General features: G+C 44.7%; 1 pseudogene; it reads right to left on the reverse strand.

Moving 5' to 3' along the window:
• Window positions 1-14,323: 14,323 nt before the first annotated feature.
• On the reverse strand, window positions 14,324-15,672 carry LOC134620490 (putative nuclease HARBI1; annotated as a pseudogene).
• Between the last annotated feature and the right edge of the window lie 5,170 nt (window positions 15,673-20,842).

The raw sequence follows: 20,842 nt of genomic DNA on the forward strand, positions 1-20,842 counted from the left end.
TCATCTTGCTCGGCACGTGGCATCTGACTAACAGGCCCCAACTCTGGTAGTCTGTTTCCAACCACTTGTGAACAACAGCCACCAGGCCAGTTAGTTGTTCCGTGTGACATAAAGGAAACACATGCTCCAGGTCGTTAGAGCATGAGCGCATCATCGCTTTCTCCTCGCCATCAATTTTCATCTCCCAGGGAGAGCTGAGAAGAAAGAGTGGCCCTCTGGGCTGTCTAATTACAGTAGAAGATATTGAAGCGAGATCGATCAACTTTAGACCAGACAACAAACGACGGAGGCTCCAGAAAAGTGCAATCAAACGATGAGTTTATTAGCAGCGGAGAAGACATATCAGGATATGTTCTCTGACAGAAATACATGTGAAGAACATTTTAAAGCACTGGGGTATCCGCCCCCCCCCATGGCACACTGGGGTATCCGCCCCCCCCCCCCATGGCGTCAACACAAGTCAAGAGTTCATCACGTACAGTCAATATCTTGTACATCTTTAATAGTTATAAACAGACATGAACCAGACATATAACTTCCCGTTTCTGCAACACCTTCAATGCACAATCATGGTCTTAAGCCTTCAGAGCGTCTGAGGGCTGGTTATAGCCTCCCGTCATCTGCTACTAAGTAGGTAAAAGTCAGCCGGTTACCGAAGGGTCAGTGACACTTGCCTTTTAAGGCAACAAACTTCAAACCTCAGGGTCTCTAATGGCTAATTATGGACCCTTGTCATCAATCTCTAAGTAGACAGAACTGCCGCAGGTCTCAAAAAGAAGCAGAAGACACTTGGGCCTTCGCTCAGGCCTGCTACTAGATTAATATGTGTAATGTAAGCCTGCATGCAATTAACCTGCTATGTTCTCATCCTCCCTCAACATGTATCACCTGGACATCGCGCCAGTGAAGCTTACAACCCTCCTGAATGGAACATCAACTCTAAACAAGCACAGTTATGCATTATGTATAGAATGAACTCAACCTGTGAATATAAAGGTCAATGTAATAACAAACATAATGAATGCACTATGAACCCTATAAGAAATATTCCTGTAAAGATAATACTGTAAAACATCTTATTAATGCAGTCATCATAAGGCAGATTATATCATGGCAATAAAGAATCATTTAATCCCAACAATATGCATCCTGAAATACGAGTGAACCGTAAGTGTTCGGTGGACATTTTGGGGATCTTGAACACTTGAGTGTTGTTATCGGGGATCTTGAACACTTTAGTGTTGTCACCATCATCGTCATCATCATCATCATGATCATCATCACACTCAAATACAACATTGTGGAAACACCCTACATCTGCACATGAAGCGGGCAAACCCTTTATCACTTCTTCAGGGCATTCCGTACAAGGATGTGTTTCCGTGTAAAAGACCTGGGGTCCGTTATTCGTACGGAGCAGTGCACACAGATATAGGACACACACGCACACATTTGTTCATTTTAGTTATTATGCACACACATAGTCAGACCTATGGAGCTTCACGCTGCGCATTTTCTTCTCTTTATTTACAAAAATAAATAAATAAATATGATGTGACAAGACACACAGCATATGTCATTAGCCACAAACCCACAACTACGGGCACGCTAAGGTTTGTCTCATGGAATGTGCATGGAGCTGGCTCTAGGGAAAAAAGGTTAAAAATACTTAACCAACTTAAAAAACTACAGGCAGACGTTGTTTTATTACAAGAAACCCACATGCCTGTCACAGGTTTGAATAAACTTAAAACACCTGAGTTTCCTAATGTGTTCTCAGCCTGTTACAATTCTAGACAAAGAGGAGTAGCAATTCTAATACATAAAAATATTAATTTCACAGTACTCGATACAGTTATAGATCCAGAGGGCAGATTCCTAATAGTCAAACTATCTATACTTAACCAAAAGCTAGGTATTGTAAGTATATATGGTCCGAATGTTCATGACCCCTCATTCTTCCACGGTTTTTTCAGTGCACTCTCCGAACACCTAGATTGCACAATTGTTCTTGGGGGAGACCTTAACCTGGGACTAAATGAAGAAATGGATAGGCTCAATACAGCAGGAACTCAGCGTAATTGGCAGTCTACAAATATAATCAAACAGTATATGAGCGACTTTGGTCTTTGCGATGCATGGCGCTCCCTCCACCCTAACAGTAAGGAATATTCTTTCTTCTCACATGTTCATCACTCCTACTCTCGTCTGGATTATTTTTTGTTCAGCAGCTCACTGCTGAGTGACATTTCAGACACTGAGATTCATCCTATAGCTGTCAGCGATCATGCTCCTGTATCTTTACCACTAATGCAGAAGAATAATACCACACCAAGTAAAAACTGGAGATTTAATACATCGCTGCTCAAAGATGAAGAGTTTATCAAATACTTTAAAAAAGAATGGACTTCATATTTAGACTTTAATGACATTCCTGGAACATCAGCATCTGTCCTCTGGGAAGCAGGGAAAGCCGTGATGACAGGTAAAATAATCTCTTTCTTATCACATAAGAAGAAAGAAGAAAACAAAAATATTCAAGAACTGGAAAACAACATCAAATCCTTAGAAAAAGCCTATGTATCACACCAAGATCAAGAAATATTAAACAATTTACGCAAAACAAAACTAGAATTAAATGAAATTATTAATAAAAAGACTAAATTCTTAGTACAAAGACTTCGCCTGCAAAATTATGAACACGGTAACAAATCCGGACAATTTCTTGCTAACCAGTTAAAAATCAATAAAGAAAAAAGAACTATATGTGCTGTTAAAGATTTATCTGGGAATACAATATATGATCCTAAAAAAATAAACAAAATTTTTAAGGATTTCTATGAAACTTTATATACACCACAAATAAACCCATCTAAAAACGAAATTGATCAGTTTTTAGACAACATAACTCTTCCAAAATTATTAGACACCCAAGCAATGGCACTGGATTCGCCACTGACACCAGGTGAACTCCAGGAAGCCCTGATAAATATGCCCAATAATAAGGCTCCGGGTCCAGACGGGTTTCCTGCAGAATTCTACAAAGAATTCTGGACGATTCTAGCACCAGTTTTTTACAGAATGTTGCAGGAAATCAAAGAAAATGGTAGACTACCACCAAATATGAACTCTGCAAATATCAGTCTCTTACTAAAACCAGGCAAAGACCCTGTATATCCCTCAAGCTATCGTCCAATATCCCTTATTAATGTAGACCTTAAAATAATCTGCAAAGCTCTCTCAAAAAGATTAGAGAAAATGACCCCCCTTTTAATTCATCCTGACCAAACTGGTTTCATAAAAGGTAGGCACTCATCAACAAATACACGTAGATTACTTAATTTAACAGACTACTCATGCAGTAAAAACCTTGAAACCATAATATTGTCTCTTGATGCAGAAAAAGCATTTGACAGAGTTAACTGGAAATTTATATTTGCAACTTTACACAAATTTGGTTTTGGAACCTCTTTCATTAACTGGTTAAAAATATGATATAATTCCCCAACAGCTTGTGTCAGAACAAATGACCAAACATCCTCCAGCTTCTGTCTCCTGAGGGGCACCAGGCAGGGATGCCCACTCTCCCCTTCACTGTTTGCAATTTTTATTGAGCCACTAGCAGCAGCAATTAGACAGAATTCAGTAATTAAGGGCATAAAATGCAAGATTGTAGAACATAAAATCAGCCTTTATGCGGATGATGTGTTACTTTTTCTTCAAAACTTACAAACCAATATCTCTGGGGTGATTGAATTGATAAATTCTTTTTCCAGAGTCTCAGATTATTCAATCAACTGGTCAAAATCTACAGTTCTTCCGATTAATTGCTCCTTTCATAATTCTTCTCCTACACCACTGCAATCTGGAAATATAAAATATTTAGGTATTGATGTCTCTCCTAAGCTTTCAGAATTAACTAAATTAAACCACATCCCGCTTTTAAAGACAGTAGAAAGCGATCTGGCTAGATGGAAATCTTTACCCATATCACTCATGGGAAGGGTGGCCGCTATAAAAATGATGGTCTTGCCAAAAATAAACTATTTGTTTTCAATGATCCCAAATAAGCCATCACAAGATTGGTTCAGATCTCTAGATTCATGTATTTCTAAATTCCTTTGGAAAGACAAACCCCCCCACGTATCAGCTTAAAAACATTACAAAGGACCAAGGATAAAGGAGGATTAGATCTGCCTAACTTTAATCACTATTTTTTAGCCAACAGGCTTCAGTTCATCTCTAGATGGTTTAAACACAGCCTCTTAGATGAGCCCTGGCTAGATGTAGAACAGGCACTATGTAATAATCTAGAAATTTCAGACCTACCATTTATCAGCTCAAACATCAAAAGACATGAATGCTCTAAAAGCATCAACATCAGCTCTTCTCTGACAGCATGGTGGGAGTTTCTAAAAATGACAGCGTCCTCATTAATCCCATGCAAACGTACACCTATCTGGAATAACCCTGACATATTACAAAACAATAATATGATTAATTTTCCAGAATGGAGTTGTAAAGGAATTAAATACTTAGAACATATATTAGAGGGAACAGAATTTATTCCATTTGACAGACTAGTTACACAATATGGGATCAACAAGAAAAGATTTTTAGAATATCAACAAATTAAATCCATAGTAAAAAAGAGATTTAACCTCAGTCAAGCTGAATTACAAACACCACCAAGTGCGGTACACTTTCTTACTCTTAAATCCCCCAAATTATTATCTGAAATATACAGAACACTTTCTAAAATAGATGAATCAATATCACTTCCTATTGCAAAGTGGGAAGCAGATTTATCAGTAAGCTTAGACCAAAACTTCTGGTCTCATATATGCTTAAAAACCTTTAAATTGATTAAAAATCCCAGTCTGCAATTAATACAATACAAAATACTACATAGAGTGCACTATACTGGTCATTGGATGTTCAAGATGGGCTTTACACCTTCCAACAACTGATCACACTGTCAAGGCAATACACCAGACAATTACATCCACGCCCTTTGGTTCTGTCCACCAGTGCAGAAGTTTTGGCGTGAGATATGTGAAGACTTATCAAAGTGTCTGAAATGTAACATTCCAGCCTCCCCTTTAGTATGCTTGCTGAGCAACTTGGATGAGGTCACTGCAGAAATAAACACAGCCCACATTGTTTTTACAGCCCTATGCATTGCCAAGAAAACTGTCCTCCTTAACTGGAAAAATAAAAATAATCTTAATTCTAATCAATATAAAAACCATCTAATAGATTACATTAGTCTTGATACAGCCTCTGCCACCACATTTGATCAATCCCTTTGGGCTCCTTTGATCGGCTTCATCACCTAGTGGGGGTGGGGGGTCATGGTTTGGTCCTGCCTTCGCTATTGTGGTTGATGTGAAGGTTGGGATGGGCTTAGGGCGCCAGGAGAACCCCTAGAGACGTTATCCCTGAAGGGCTCAAACCGGGGGGTTGTGGTCATAACCTGGTTAATGACTCTGGTCACTCTTAGAGGGTGTTCTCCTCGTGGCTGCATGCAGCGGGGCTGGGGGATGGTCTGTACTGGCGGACGTAGGTTACTGGCCTGGTGGCCTGGCTGCCCCTGAGTGGATCCGGGGCAGGCGGGGGGGCTTGGGTTTCGGGGGTGCTTCGTCTCCGTGATGGGGCTCTGGCTGGGACTTGGGGGCTTCGGTCCTCGTCGGTGTGTCGGTGTTGTGGGCGGGTGGGTGCACGGGGGCTCAGCCCTGGCGCAGGGGGCCTCTGGTGCATCGGCCTAACTGGGGGGCTCTTCAACTGGCAGGGAGGTTGTTCCATCCTTGCAGAAGTCCACTCTGCAGGTGGGGGAGAGACACAGGAGAGGTGGAGAATAAACCTAGCCTCGGTGTCTGTTGTCTTGTGTAGTCTGGAGATGATTGAATGTTGGGGTGGGTATAGTTTCCTCTGCGGTGGGGTAGGGTGGGCTTCCCCAGGTCCTGTGGGGCTTAGCGGTGCTGCTGCCATAGGCCCCGGTCTGGATGGGCCTGGGCTCCCTTGCCTTGTGGGTACTAGAGGACGGGGGTGCCTACTGGGGTCAGCGGGGGAGCTGGCCCTAAGGAGGGGCATCCTGCCCCTCCCTTCTTTTCATCCCCATCCCCGGCTGCCTCCCTCTTCCCGCTCCACCACACCCACCCACACAGGTAGGGCCTTGTGGTGTGGGTGTGTCACCAGGGTGCAGGGGAGGCATTCCCCCCCCCTCTGTCCCCTTCTGGCCACCTGTGCCTCAATTTTATTTCACAACTTAGACATCCACATTATTCACACTCTCATAACACACACACATATATAGGGCCTTCAGGGTGACCACGTTAACAGCGTCCAGAGGACGGCCTGTGTATTCAACCCTACCTCTGGTGCCGGTGCCCACCTCTCAATTTTAAATCCATGGAGACATTGAGGGTTCTCGGGAGGGGCTGTGCTAACACCTGCTGCTCTGGCAGCAGCACCATGCCCTCCCTTGTTTTAAATGCACTTTAGAACAACACGCAGCAACACTACACATGAGCGGGAGGAGGGAGGAATGGGGTCTCCACACACCCCCGTTCTCTACTAGCCATCGGGGCGGGGGGCTGGGAGGAGGTGTTGGCTGTCCGATTGGCCTCCCTGCTGCTGTGGAGCCTGGGGCGGTCTGCTTGCCTCCACCCCGGGGGAAGGGGTCATCTCTTGGGTCTGGGTGCCGTTTCCACCTCTGGGGGCGAGGGTACCTGAACCCGGGGTATAGAGTATGTTTGGGGAGTATGATTGTGTGTACATGTCTATGTATGTCTATCCCTACGTTGGGTGAGTGCTGAGTGTTTGTATATGTGTGCATGAGGGTGGGAAAGCATGTTTATGTCTGTGTGTGCCTGTTTGTCTGTGTCCACATGTCAGGTCGGGTCTTAGACTCCACCTCCCTGGAGATAGGCCTCCAAGTGTGGAGGCCTATCTCCCCTCACCACACTCCCTGCTGGTAACTGATGCCCTCAGGGGTTGGTGCATTGGTGGTTCTTGGTGTCCGGGGCTGGGCGCTCAGGTATACACCAGCTCACTCCCGGTGGCTAATTGGCGGGGCCTGGTGCCTGTCGCTCAGCCAGGCCTCTTCCGGGGCAAAGGGGGCCCTCGGGCCTCCGGCCTCGGGGCCTGCAACTCGGTTCACTCTGGCACAGCTGGCTGCCAGCAGAGCCGGCGGGCAGGCTGGTTCAGCCCCCTCTGGCTTCTGCTCCGTGGCTACTGGGTGACCCCCTCGTCTGGGGATCTCCTCAGCCCTTCCCAGGAAGGTGGCACGGATGCCCCTCCGGTGGTACTCCTTGGGCTCTCGCACTCTGGGGCCTCTGGATGTCTGGAGCCTGGATCTCCTCCATGCCTGCTTCATGCCCTGGGGGACGGGGCTATGGCCCACTACACCCTCTAGCACACCATTACATGGGGAAACCTTTTGTATACAAGCGCGTTGATCCACACAGGTGTGCACATGGGTGTTCACTGTTCGTAGACATAAACTACACCTTTCTTAGCTGCTACTTCAAAGCACATTGTGCGCTTTCTGTCCTGCGTGCTGCACAACAACTTTCAATATTTAGTATTTACTGCTGTTCACACTTAGCTAGATTAACGTGATGTTGTTGTGTTTAGTGTGTGGCTTTGTTTTTTTTTTTTTTGCTTGTTTTCTCTTCTTTTTCTCTCAACAGGTGATCCAGGAGATTTTTTTTCTCTTTGTCTTTGTAAGTGCCCTTTTTCACTGTCGCTTTCCCCTTCTGTTTTTCTTTTCCTTCCACTCTTTCTTTCTCCCTTTCCTATCCCCCAATCATGTCTGTCCCATCTGTAATGAAGCGAGATCGATCAACTGCAGACCAACAAACAAACGACGGAGGCCCAGAAAAGTGCAATCAAACGATGAGTTTATTGACAACGGAGAACAATCATCAGTATATGGCTTATTTGCTCTGATAAAAATAAACTGAGTTCTGGTTTTATAGCAAGGAGGATCACGCCCCCACGTACACGTCAAATACAGTTCAAAAATACATTGTTTGCAGACAAGGGTACATCATGTACATCTTAATAACTATAAACAGACATATAACTTCTCCTTTCTATATCAGTTACCTCTTAAGGTGACTTCAAGCTCCAGGGTCCCTGAAAGTTAATTATGGACCCTCGTCATCAATCTCTAAGTAGACAGAATTACAGCAAGTCTCAAATAAGAAGCAGAAGACACTTGGGCCTTCGCTCAGGCCTGCTACTAGATTTAATATGTGTACTGTAAGCATGCATGCAATTAACCTGCTATGTTCTCATCTTCCCTCAACATGTATCACCTGGACACTCTCACCAGTGAAGCTTAAAACCCTTTTGGACGGAACATCAACTCTAAACAAGCACAGTTATGCATTGTGTATAAAATGAACTCAACCTGTAAATAGAAAGAATGTGATGACAAACATATATGAACCCTGTAAGAAATATTACTATTCAAATAATACTGTAAAACATGTTATTAATGCAGTCCTCATAAGGCAGATTATATGATAGCAATAAAAGAATCTCTGAATCCCAACAGTAACAACTGAAAATAAAATAAATAATAACAACAAAGTTTGATCAAATGGACCAATACGGCAATGCCATGATGATCCATTTGGCAAAATAAATCCATTTGGTATCCTTGTTGGTCTTCAGACAACAATTCTGACAGCTAAAGAACCAAATGGGACAGACAAAAAAAAAAAGAAAAAAAAAAGGATGTGTTTCCGTGTAAAAGACCTGGGGTCCGTTCTTTGTACCTCGCTTACTACATCCAAGATCAAATGACACATCCAAGATCAAATCATCGCGCTAACTTTGAGCTCGCTAATCCGGTTCTCCGAACACACCTGTTGTTGACGATTAGTATAGCTGGATGAAGTAATCTGAGATCACTGGGTGGCTTAAAAGGGGCTACACATCGATAGTAGAAACATTGATTGGCAACCCTGTGATTGGTCGGCGAAGATGTCGAAGGAGCGCGCTCAGTATTTCACGGCAGCAGACCAAGAACTCTTGATTGAGGGATATCAGGAGTTTCAGAGTATAATCAAAACGCAGGGGAACACTGCAAAGGCTGCAAAAGCAAGGAGAGAGGGCTGGCAGAAAGTTGCTGACAAATTAAACTCATAAGTGATCCATGATACTACATTATACCATGTGATATCATACAATACCACACTATATCATATGACACCATATCCTCTGTCACATTAGAGCCACAACAGGACGCACCAGAACATGGGAACAAGTAAAAGTCAAATACAAGAATATACTACAGAATGGTAATATCTATCACTCATATTGCTCCTAGTCACTTGAAAAGAGACCCTGAACTAACCTGTGTGTTTGGTCATAACAGCAACCAAGAAAAGGGCAGAGCAACAAAAGACAGGTGGTGGTCCTGCACCCCCTCGTCACACCCCGGCAGAGGAGCTGGCCCTAGGGTTGAATGCCACCGACCCAGTGTTAAGGGCATCCCTGGGGGCAGCTCTTCCTTAGACCAGCAGCCGGGGTGCAGTAGCAGCAGCACCTTCATAACTGGTGAATGAGCTCATAATTCCATTTGTATAATGCCAAATATGTGTTCGTTGCCTTAATCACAATGCTGGTTGTACTCTGACATGTATTGACACTGTGGGTTTGTGTGTGTGCAGTCGTACATGATACTCTGTCACTGTTACCTGTTCCCATGCAAGGGGTGACTGAAGCATGCTCAGTAAGTTGGGAGATACATACATATATATGTATGTATACACACACACACACACACACACACACACATATATACATATATATATGTATTTATGTGTGTGTGTGTGTGTGTGTGTGTATATATATCTGTTGTGTACTGATGTAGACCAATAGGCTGTACCACATCCCTTTGTAACACCATGTTGTTCCCAATGCACAGGACAGTGAAGCAACCCTGTCAGATGACTGTGGTTTGGAGGAAGGCCCTGTAAGTGCATGCATAATTTTGCCTGAATGTGTATCTACGTGTGTACTTCCATGTGTTTCTGACTGCAGGCAAAGACGCCGGCAGAGGGGCCAGATACAGAGGTGGGTGGGCAGTCTTGGAATTAAGTCTACCTCCTATATGACATGTATTGACCGTCAAATGTTGTTTCTACAATTGAAACAGGGTGACATCCATGTGCTCTATAAGAGAAGTCTCCAGCAGAAAATAGAGTACACTGAGCTGAAGAAACAGAAGCTTCTCGGTGACATCGGACTTCAAACTCTAATGAGGCAAAAAGTTCAACTGGAAATCGAGTTGCTACAGAAGGAACTACAGAGTACGTAACAATACGCATTCATGCAGAGCACTATTGGTGACCTTGGAAAGAAAAGCGTCTGGACTTCTTAAAGTTGCTTGAAGACGTTTCACCTCTCATCCGAGAAGCTTCTTCAGTTCTAAGGTCAAATGGCCGAGAGTCCCAGATTTAAACCCAGTGGGAGTATCCCCCCAAAGAGGGACAAAGGACCCCCTGGTGATCCTCTAATCACATGAGCCAAGGTGTGAAAGCGGGTGTGGGACCTAATCAGCCAGGGTTTCGGGTGAGCTCATTGTTAAACCTGGCCCCACCCTATCATGTGAATTCCTGAGGTCAGATGGCCCAGAATGTTAGTGGGCGTTAAGGCGTCTGGGAAGGGATCTCAAAACTGGATTATAGATGGCAGACAATTGGTGTCGTAAACCACCGCCTCTGTTCAAAGATGGTCGCTCACAGTGGACATAGATGGCCTCTTTCACTCCTCTTTCAAACCATCTGTCCTCTCTGTCCAAAATGTGAACATTGGCATCCTCGAAAGAGTGACCTTTATCCTTAAGATGCACATGGACTGCTGAGTCTTGTCCTGTGGAGGTGGCTCTTCTATGTTGTGCCATGCGCTTGTGAAGTGGCTGTTTGGTCTCTCCAATGTAGAGGTCTGGGCATTCCTCGCTGCACTGTACAGCATACACCACGTTGTTAAGTCTGTGTTTTGGAGTTTTGTCTTTCGGGTGAACCAGTTTCTGTCTGAGTGTGTTGCTGGGTCTGAAGTACACTGGGATGTCGTGCTTGGAGAAAACTCTCCTGAGTTTCTCTGATACACCGGCTACATAGGGGATGACAACGTTGTTGCGTCTGTCTTTCTTATCCTCCCTCGCTGGTGTCTGATCTTCTTTTCTGTGCATCTTTGCTGACTTCATGAACGCCCAGTTGGGATAACCGCATGCTTTGAGTGCTTCCTTTACATGTGTGTGTTCCTTCTTTTTTTTTTTTTTTTTTTTTTCCTTCAGGCTTAGAGGGAACATGTTCTGCCCGGTGGTGTAGGGTCCTGATTACTCCAAGTTTGTGTTCCAGAGGGTGATGGGAGTCAAAGAGGAGGTACTGGTCCGTGTGTGTGGGCTTCCGGTAAACTTCAATGTTGAGGTTGCCGTTTTCTTCAATGTGCACAACGCAGTCCAGGAAGGGCAAACAGTTATCCTTTGTGTCTTCCCTGGTGAACTTGATGTTTTTATCCACGGCGTTAATGTGCGCAGTGAAGGATTCCACTTCTTGTGTTTTGATTTTGACCCAGGTGTCGTCTACATATCTGTACCAGTGGCTGGGTACTCTCCCTTTAAAAGAGCCAAGAGCCTTTCTTTCCACTTCCTCCATGTAAAGGTTGGCTACAATAGGTGACACGGGGGAGCCCATGGCACAGCCATGTTTTTGTCTGTAGAAACCCTCGTTGTACTTGAAATATGTAGTGGTGAGGCAGAGGTCTAATAGTGTGCAGATCTGATCGGGTGTGAAGTTGGTCCTGTCCTCCAAGGAGTTGTCTTCTTGTAATCGTTTTCTGACAGTCTCCACAGCCTCTGTGGTGGGTATGCAAGTGAAGAGAGAGACTACATCAAAGGACACCATGGTTTCATCTGGATCCAGGGTAAGTTTCTCGACCTTGTCGGTGAAGTCGGTGGAGTTCTTGATGTGGTGTGGGGTGTTCCCCACCAGAGGTGCAAGGATGGTAGCAAGGTGTTTCGCAATGTTATAAGTGGCTGAGTTTATGCTACTGACTATGGGTCTGAAAGGGACACCTTCCTTGTGGATCTTAGGAAGTCCATAAATGCAGGGTATGGCATCCCCTGGATAAAGGCAGTGATATGTGAGGCGGTCGATGATTTTGTCCCTTTCAAGGTCTTGAAGGCAAGCTATAACTTTCTTTTTGTAGCTGCTTGTGGGGTCTCGCTTTAAGGCTTCATAGGTATTGTTGTCACTGAGGAGAGTAGTGATCTTTGTGTGGTAATCCGTTGTGTTTAGGACTACGGTGCACCTTCCCTTATCCGCTGGTAATATAGTGATGTTGTGGTCTTTGCTCAGGGAAGCGACGGCCTTCTTTTCTTGTAATGTGAGGTTAGACGGAGGGACTTTGGCACTGGAGAGGGTGGCTGAGACTTTCATCCTGATTTGCTCTGCTTCTGTCTGTGATAATTTGTTGATCCGTATGGCAGTTTCTGTGGCTGTGATGAGGTCCACTATGGGCAACTGTTGCGGAGCAATGGCAAAATTGAGTCCTTTGAGTCCATGGTGTCCTTTGATGTAGTCTCTCTCTTCACTTGCATACCCACCACAGAGGCTGTGGAGACTGTCAGAAAACGATTACAAGAAGACAACTCCTTGGAGGACAGGACCAACTTCACACCCGATCAGATCTGCACACTGTTAGACCTCTGCCTCACCACTACATATTTCAAGTACAACGAGGGTTTCTACAGACAAAAACATGGCTGTGCCATGGGCTCCCCCGTGTCACCTATTGTAGCCAACCTTTACATGGAGGAAGTGGAAAGAAAGGCTCTTGGCTCTTTTAAAGGGAGAGTACCCAGCCACTGGTACAGATATGTAGACGACACCTGGGTCAAAATCAAAACACAAGAAGTGGAATCCTTCACTGCGCACATTAACGCCGTGGATAAAAACATCAAGTTCACCAGGGAAGACACAAAGGATAACTGTTTGCCCTTCCTGGACTGCGCTGTGCACATTGAAGAAAACGGCAACCTCAACATTGAAGTTTACCGGAAGCCCACACACACGGACCAGTACCTCCTCTTTGACTCCCATCACCCTCTGGAACACAAACTTGGAGTAATCAGGACCCTACACCACCGGGCAGAACATGTTCCCTCTAAGCCTGAAGGAAAAAAAAAAAAAAAAAAAAAAAAAAAAAAAAAAGAAGGAACACACACATGTAAAGGAAGCACTCAAAACATGCGGTTATCCCAACTGGGCGTTCATGAAGTCAGCAAAGATGCACAGAAAAGAAGATCAGACACCAGCGAGGGAGGATAAGAAAGACAGACGCAACAACGTTGTCATCCCCTATGTAGCCGGTGTATCAGAGAAACTCAGGAGAGTTTTCTCCAAGCACGACATCCCAGTGTACTTCAGACCCAGCAACACACTCAGACAGAAACTGGTTCACCCGAAAGACAAAACTCCAAAACACAGACTTAACAACGTGGTGTATGCTGTACAGTGCAGCGAGGAATGCCCAGACCTCTACATTGGAGAGACCAAACAGCCACTTCACAAGCGCATGGCACAACATAGAAGAGCCACCTCCACAGGACAAGACTCAGCAGTCCATGTGCATCTTAAGGATAAAGGTCAATCTTTCGAGGATGCCAATGTTCACATTTTGGACAGAGAGGACAGATGGTTTGAAAGAGGAGTGAAAGAGGCCATCTATGTCCACTGTGAGCGACCATCTTTGAACAGAGGCGGTGGTTTACGACACCAATTGTCTGCCATCTATAATCCAGTTTTGAGATCCCTTCCCAGACGCCTTAACGCCCACTCACATTCTGGGCCATCTGACCTCAGGAATTCACATGATAGGGTGGGGCCAGGTTTAACAATGAGCTCACCCGAAACCCTGGCTGATTAGGTCCCACACCCGCTTTCACACCTTGGCTCATGTGATTAGAGGATCACCAGGGGGTCCTTTGTCCCTCTTTGGGGGGATACTCCCACTGGGTTTAAATCTGGGACTCTCGGCCATTTGACCTTAGAACTGAAGAAGCTTCTCGGATGAGAGGTGAAACGTCTTCAAGCAACTTTAAGAAGTCCAGACGCTTTTCTTTCCAAGCTCCTTAGACTACGATGACCTGGATGACTGAGAACCTTCACAGACATATTGGTGACCTTGCGTGGTACAGTATATATGTTTTTCTTTTCCAGGCAAATGATGGCTGCCTTCTGTTGGACGGGACGGCAATAGATGCCCAAATAAAGCTCAAAGGAAAATATGTTTTGTCAAGTGTTTAATATGTGAAATTGTGTTGCACAATTCTGTCCCATGCAGCTCTGCCACTAGGTTGGTCTAAGTGCACTGGCTGGAGGTCATCAACAGGCTGCACCTCCACCACGGGGGTCCTCTCCCTTCTGATGGTGGCAATGTTGTGCAGTACGGCACATGCAACAATAATGTCACATGCCCTGTCAGGTGCAACCCTCAGACCTTTCAGACACTGAAATCTCCCCTTTAATTGCCCAAAGGTCATTTCAATGCGTGCCCTCGTCCTGGCTAGAGCTGCATTGTAGCGGGTCTGTGGCCCAGGGTTGGGGTCAGGGAACGGTGTCAGGAAGTACTGCCTGCATGCATAACCCCTGTCTCCAAGGAGAATCCCATCATAGGCCCCTGTGTAATGGTGAAATGCTGTTATGTAAGGCCCAAAATAAGTATGACATATCAAAATAAGTATGACATATCAAAATAAGTATGACATATCAAAATAAGTCTCTTTTTCTTACCACCCTCAAATAATGTGCATAACCCTGACTCTCTGAAGATTCTTGAGTCATGCACTGATCCGGGCCATTTTGCTTCCACATTTGTGATGTGGCACATGGAGTCACACACCATCTAAGAGATGTCAGTATATGTGAACACACGCCATTCCATTATATATTACCATATGAAATATTAGTATTACTCACCTTCACATTTATACTGTGGACCCCCTTTCGGTTGACAAAATCCCCTTCATTGGGGCCTGGGGGGGCCTTGATTGCAATGTGTGTGCAGTCTATGGCACCAATCACATTGGGGAAGCCTGCGGACAATCGCGCTACAGTTACAGACATAGGTCATGATTGCATCACATTCATTATCGATTTTCATGTACCTGCAATGGCAAAAAAGCCCTTTTTGACAACCTGTGGTCTCACTTGGCTTGGGAAAAACCACAAACACACCCAGGAAATGCTTGAGTGCCAGGTATACTTTGCGAATGGCACGGCAGACAGCACTCTTGCAAATGTTCTCTGTGTCTCCAACAGCGTACAGAAACGTGCCACTCGCAAAGAAACGCAAGGCAATGCACACATTTTGTGCAGTTGTTAATGCCCGACTACGGTGAGTGGAACTCTTAACATAGGGATCCAACAAGTTGGTTAAGTAAATAATACCCTCACGGGAAAATCGATATCGCTCTATGAGCACACTGTCGCGCTGGGCTAAAGGATCCTGTCTATCCCGCAATATCCGCTGAATTCTGTAAACTCTCCTTATCAATCTTGCACCTTCCGCAATGGGTTGCTCACGTACGAACGGACAGGACATGGCAGACTTCCCAAATCCACCTTCGCTTTTATAGCCATGGCTTCTCATCTTGATTACATGAAGTGTTTTACTATTACTACTCTAAAATATGAATTACATCTGAAATAATCAAATACATGAAATAGAATGATTAATAGTACATTTCCCTTTTTTTTAGGAAATGACCTGTATGTATCTGTATGAAATCAATAAAGGAATCAAATACTGCATTATAGTTACATTGATAATATTTATTTATGGAAAAACAGTGGAGAAATATTGCTGTTGCTTTCGTATAAATGACGCGGACATACCTGAGTGGCCGCAATCTAATCCTGTTTACATAAAGTAAGCCTGCTCCCGCTCAGGTTTACGCTTACGGATCTGTTGCTATGACAGCAAGTCCCAGATGAGCTTCGGAGAACCGAATGATCCAAGATCACGCGAAATCGTCAACAATCAAATCCGGCTAAGTTACTTAGCGAGGTACGAAGAACGGACCCCTGATATGCATCTACATCATGCATGAGAACCATGTGCAGTAAATCCAGAAAGACCCTGTTAAGGTTCAAAAATATAGGGAAGTAAACACAGGCGGAATGCAAGTAACCACACTGGTCCAAAAGGTAAAGACAATGATTTTTAATGAAAAGACACGCGTGGGAGAATGAGCTGACTCTGTAAGCAGACAGCCCCACAATCTCATCCTCCAAACATCAAACTACAGTTTTATATGCATCAGAGCATATTTTGTGACGCCCCCTCATTGCGTCAGTACATCAGCTTCAAAACCACAAATGTTCTATTTGACAACTTGAGACACAATTAAAAGAACACTGGCTTCCATCTTCTCCCTGGTGGTTTCCCGCAAGTCAGCTCAGCTCTCGCATAGTGCATCTGCTTCTTCATCAAACAGTCACGTACGCAGACACAATTTTCCAGCCACAAGCAAAACTTTCACCTACAACTGAACCTCTCTAACCGTATTTGGGTGTATGTGTTTGTGTCTGTGTGCTAACCACAATCGCACCCCATTTCACCTCGCCGACGAGCTCCTGACCTCTCACCAGACAGAGAGACAGAAGCCGCTCTCATGTATGTAATAACCGAACCAAAACTATGTATGTGTACTCTACTGAATAAATGTTTTAATCAAGAACCTCTACTAAAAGCTTAATCAAAAGATATAAAAGTATAAAAGATAATAGCATCATCGAAACTGCTCCTCAGGCTAGCTTTCACTCAGACTCTGGTTTTGGTTTCACTTCCTGCAAAGCATGTAACTTCAAAAACATGTAACTTCCTGTCTTATTTTGGCACAGAGTTACTCTTTCACACTGCAGTCTGCATATAAACATTTAAGATTATAAATCCAACTCAACAGTTTAAAGTGGTTATAACTGCACCTGTAATAAAACTTAATTGGGTGCCAATATGTTTAAACATCTAAATGCAATATTACTATTAATAAATGCGTCAATGCAAATGCTTGTTATATGATTATGATGTAATAGCAATAACAAAATAATGAAACTAGAAATAGTAAAATGAAATAACAAAAATGGCAGAAAAATAACACCTCAATTCCTCACAACCCTCACTGGAATGGTCAGGCTCTTGGCAAACAGTTGTTCAGTGTAGGCCTCCTCAGTAAGCGTAAATCGCTGTCCTGGCTGCAGGGTTGGATGCCTACTCTCGAACGTCACACAAGGGAGACCGTGTGTGACATTGTAACGAATAGTAAAGGTATTTCCCACATCCCAGTCCAGTCTGCCTAACGCGGCCACTTGCCAGAGTTTTGTGCACTGCATGTTTGCACGCTTGCGAGGACAGTGTCTCTTACTGTGGAGACACTCCAGCATTGTGGCTGGGCATATGCCGTACTGTGGTTCGACGGACACAACGTCATCGTCGTACGACGTGTGCCACATGTCCTTTGTGTTGATAACCGTGGGCCATGAGGTCAATGGTATACCGATAATCCAGCCATTCCACGGGCCTGGGTGTCAGCGTGATAATTCTGGGCACGGTACACGTGATCAATAAGCCCAGTTTCTGGTAATCTCCTTTCAACCACCGGTGAATGACAGCCACCAGGCCCGGTAGGTGTTCAGTGTGACATAAAGGAAACACATACTCCAGATAACCATGGTCCTCGGACATCATGGTTACGTTCTTTCCTTTGGCAATGTGAATGTGCCAGCCGCCGATGGTGAGAAAGAGTGGACCGTCTGGGTGTCTGACTATACTACAACCCACATGTGGAACACCTGTGTATTGTAAGTGTTCCATTAAAACTTCGGGGATCTGGGGCATTTGTTGCCATTTCCCATGAGATCTTGATGCACGCGTAGGAGGTTGACGATGTCCCCACTCGGATCTATTGACACAGAGTGGTAACACCCTACATCTACAGGTGACGCAGGCATACCCTCCACCAAATCCTTGGGGTCTTTCACACTAGAATGGCAATGGGTGTACAAGTTTAGATATTTTTCTCCATTATGCGTGAGATGCATGTGCAGTTAATCCAGAAAGACCCTGAGCGGGACAACCATTTTGTCCGCAAACTGCTGATTACAAGCGATAGAACTCGATAGTTTGACAGCATGGCCAGGCTTGATGGTTGGATGCATACTCATGAGCATTACACAAGGGAGTCCGAGCGTGACATCTTAAGTGATAGAAAAGATGTTTCCCACTTTCGAATCCAGTCTGCCCAACATCGTTTCTGGACACTTTTTCTTGGGTGGCAACAGTCCCCCGGTCATGTCGTCCACGGGCTGCGCGTTTGCGCGCTTCCGGCTTGCGATACTCAAAGCCATGGTCGCTTCAGTAGTGTGTTCGTATTACAGGTCTGTTTGTTCCACCGAAGCACTCTGGATGGACGTATCACAACAGTAATTACGTTCTGTTGATACAGTATGCGATGTGGTAGTATTGATTGTATTTTAACTGTTGCATACGAAGGATTAATATAGTGACTGTGTGTATTTTGAAAGATGCTACAAAATAAAAGACAGGGAAATGTGGGTTGAATTAGAACATGTTTGTGTTTAGCACAGCCTTTTAAATTATCACGCTTGACCCCTAGCGCCACCATCCCAGTGCACATGTGCTGCAGGTCGGCGGCTCCCAACCCACAGGTTGGCGAGGGAAGTGCTGCAGGTCAGCGGCTCCCAACCCGCAGGTCGGCGAGGGAAGTGCTGCTGGTCAGCGGCTCCCGTGCTGTAGGTCGGCGGCTCCGTGCTCCTGGCCTTCGTGTGGACGATTCTGCTTTCTCGGTGGTTGTTATATTGAGACTGAAGTGTGTTAGCCACCACATAAAAAGGAGAAAAGAGTGAACCTGGACTTTCAGAATTTCAACTCTGCTCGTCATTGTGAAAACCAGGTGACCGATGCTATGTTTGCGTGAAACATGGTGTCTTTCTTAGCATTTACGGCTATGTTCCTGTGGTCTTCACAGTTGGTCGCCACTACAGGATAATTTCATCTCGGAGAAAGATTGTATCCCTCTCACGATGACTGTCCATTCCTAACATATTGCCCACCATTGCCCTACGGCTTACGCTGCGTAAATGACTACGACTACAGGATCTATTGTTCTGCAGACGAAGCCCCGGAGAATACCAACATCATGATGGCCAGTCCTGGCAACGAGTATCGGGCAAGCTGTGTGTTGACTACGGCCATGGATGGCAGTATGAGTTTCACCATGCAATTTCCACAACGACGCTTTACACGATCCGCGACAACGTCGTTCAAGCCACAGTCGACAACTACAACCCAGCGTGTTACACGAGATTAAATCCGCCTCCCGACCGTGCGAACTTACATTTACCATTGGCACCCTTGCACATCACGCTGTGTCGCACTTCAAAATCGAAGTGGAGTGGTCAACGGAGCTGCCTCATCCTGGCGACACGGTGATTGTAGCGAACACCAACAACAAACAACAACAAACTTTATTTATATAGCACATTTAAAAACCAGTGGTGTACCAAAGTGCTTAACATTCAAAAGGGTGAGATGAAATAACAGGGAGAATGAGGACTATGGTAAGGTACCAAAACAAGCTGGCAGGTTGAATGGCATTAAAACACACAAGGCAAAAGAATTGCATATAAAAGCATAAAAGAAAGAAAACAAAATGTGAAGGATAAAACAGTCAAAATTAAAAAAGAATTTAAAATAATTAAGAATAAGCCGAAGATAAGAAAAGCATTAAGCTGACTATCAAGCATGGGCTAACTGGTAGAAAAGGCGAGGCTAAATAGGTGGGTTTTTAACCGCGATTTAAAGGAATGGATGGAATCAGACTCGCGTATAGCGATGGGGAGGTTATTCCATAAAACGGGTGCAGCCAAGGCAAACGCGCGGTCACCTCTAGTCTTCAGCCGGGATCTCGGGAGTACCAAGAGTGACTGGGAAGATGATCTTAACGCTCTAGTAGGGGTGTATGATCTAAGTAGCTCGGTAAGGTAGCTTGGTGCTATATTGTTGGCAATTCAGTAAGTAAGCAGCAGGATTTTGAATTGAATGCGGTACTTAACGAAACCAAACAGGTCATGTGTACACGTGGTACATTGTGCACAACGATCATTGAGGATCTTCATTAAGTAAGGCGTATAGGGTGAGAACAAGGATGATACCATGGGACAACCCTTTGACGTTGCTCGACCTTGGCGTTTTCACTCAAAAGTTCTGGAGTAACTGGAGTGATTATGCAACTTGGATTCCTAGAACAACCAGCTGTGGAAGACGATCCAACTGATCCACTTGTGTTTACCTCTACTGTATAACGCTATATATAATGCAGCAGTATAAATATGTTGTGTCTACATTAAAAGTGTAAACCGTGATTGTGTTATTCGTGTCATTTATTCCACGCTCACGAAACCACAAAACCGACATCACGGTATTATTTAGACTAGGGGGGTTACAGGTCATGGTGGGGGAGGGGGGTGTCTTTAAATTGAATCGTTTTAGGGTCGGTGGCCACAGGCTTTGTGGTACTACTACAAAGTTTGCAATCCAGCACAGCTGTCACACATCACAGACATACAAGGTGTTAGTGTTAACAAGGAGAGTATGCACAAGCCGCTGCCGTTTGTTGACTATTTTCCAGACATATATCCCCAGCGTAGAAGCGTCGACGTCGATCGCAAACCGACAGTAGTCGGTTACTGAAGTCGATATTTTATCACAAAGAGTCGTTGCTGTGCAGGTGACTGGTGAT

The sequence above is a fragment of the Pelmatolapia mariae genome, linkage group LG23, assembly GCF_036321145.2.
Source record: "Pelmatolapia mariae isolate MD_Pm_ZW linkage group LG23, Pm_UMD_F_2, whole genome shotgun sequence".
Classification (NCBI taxonomy): Eukaryota; Metazoa; Chordata; class Actinopteri; order Cichliformes; family Cichlidae; genus Pelmatolapia; species Pelmatolapia mariae.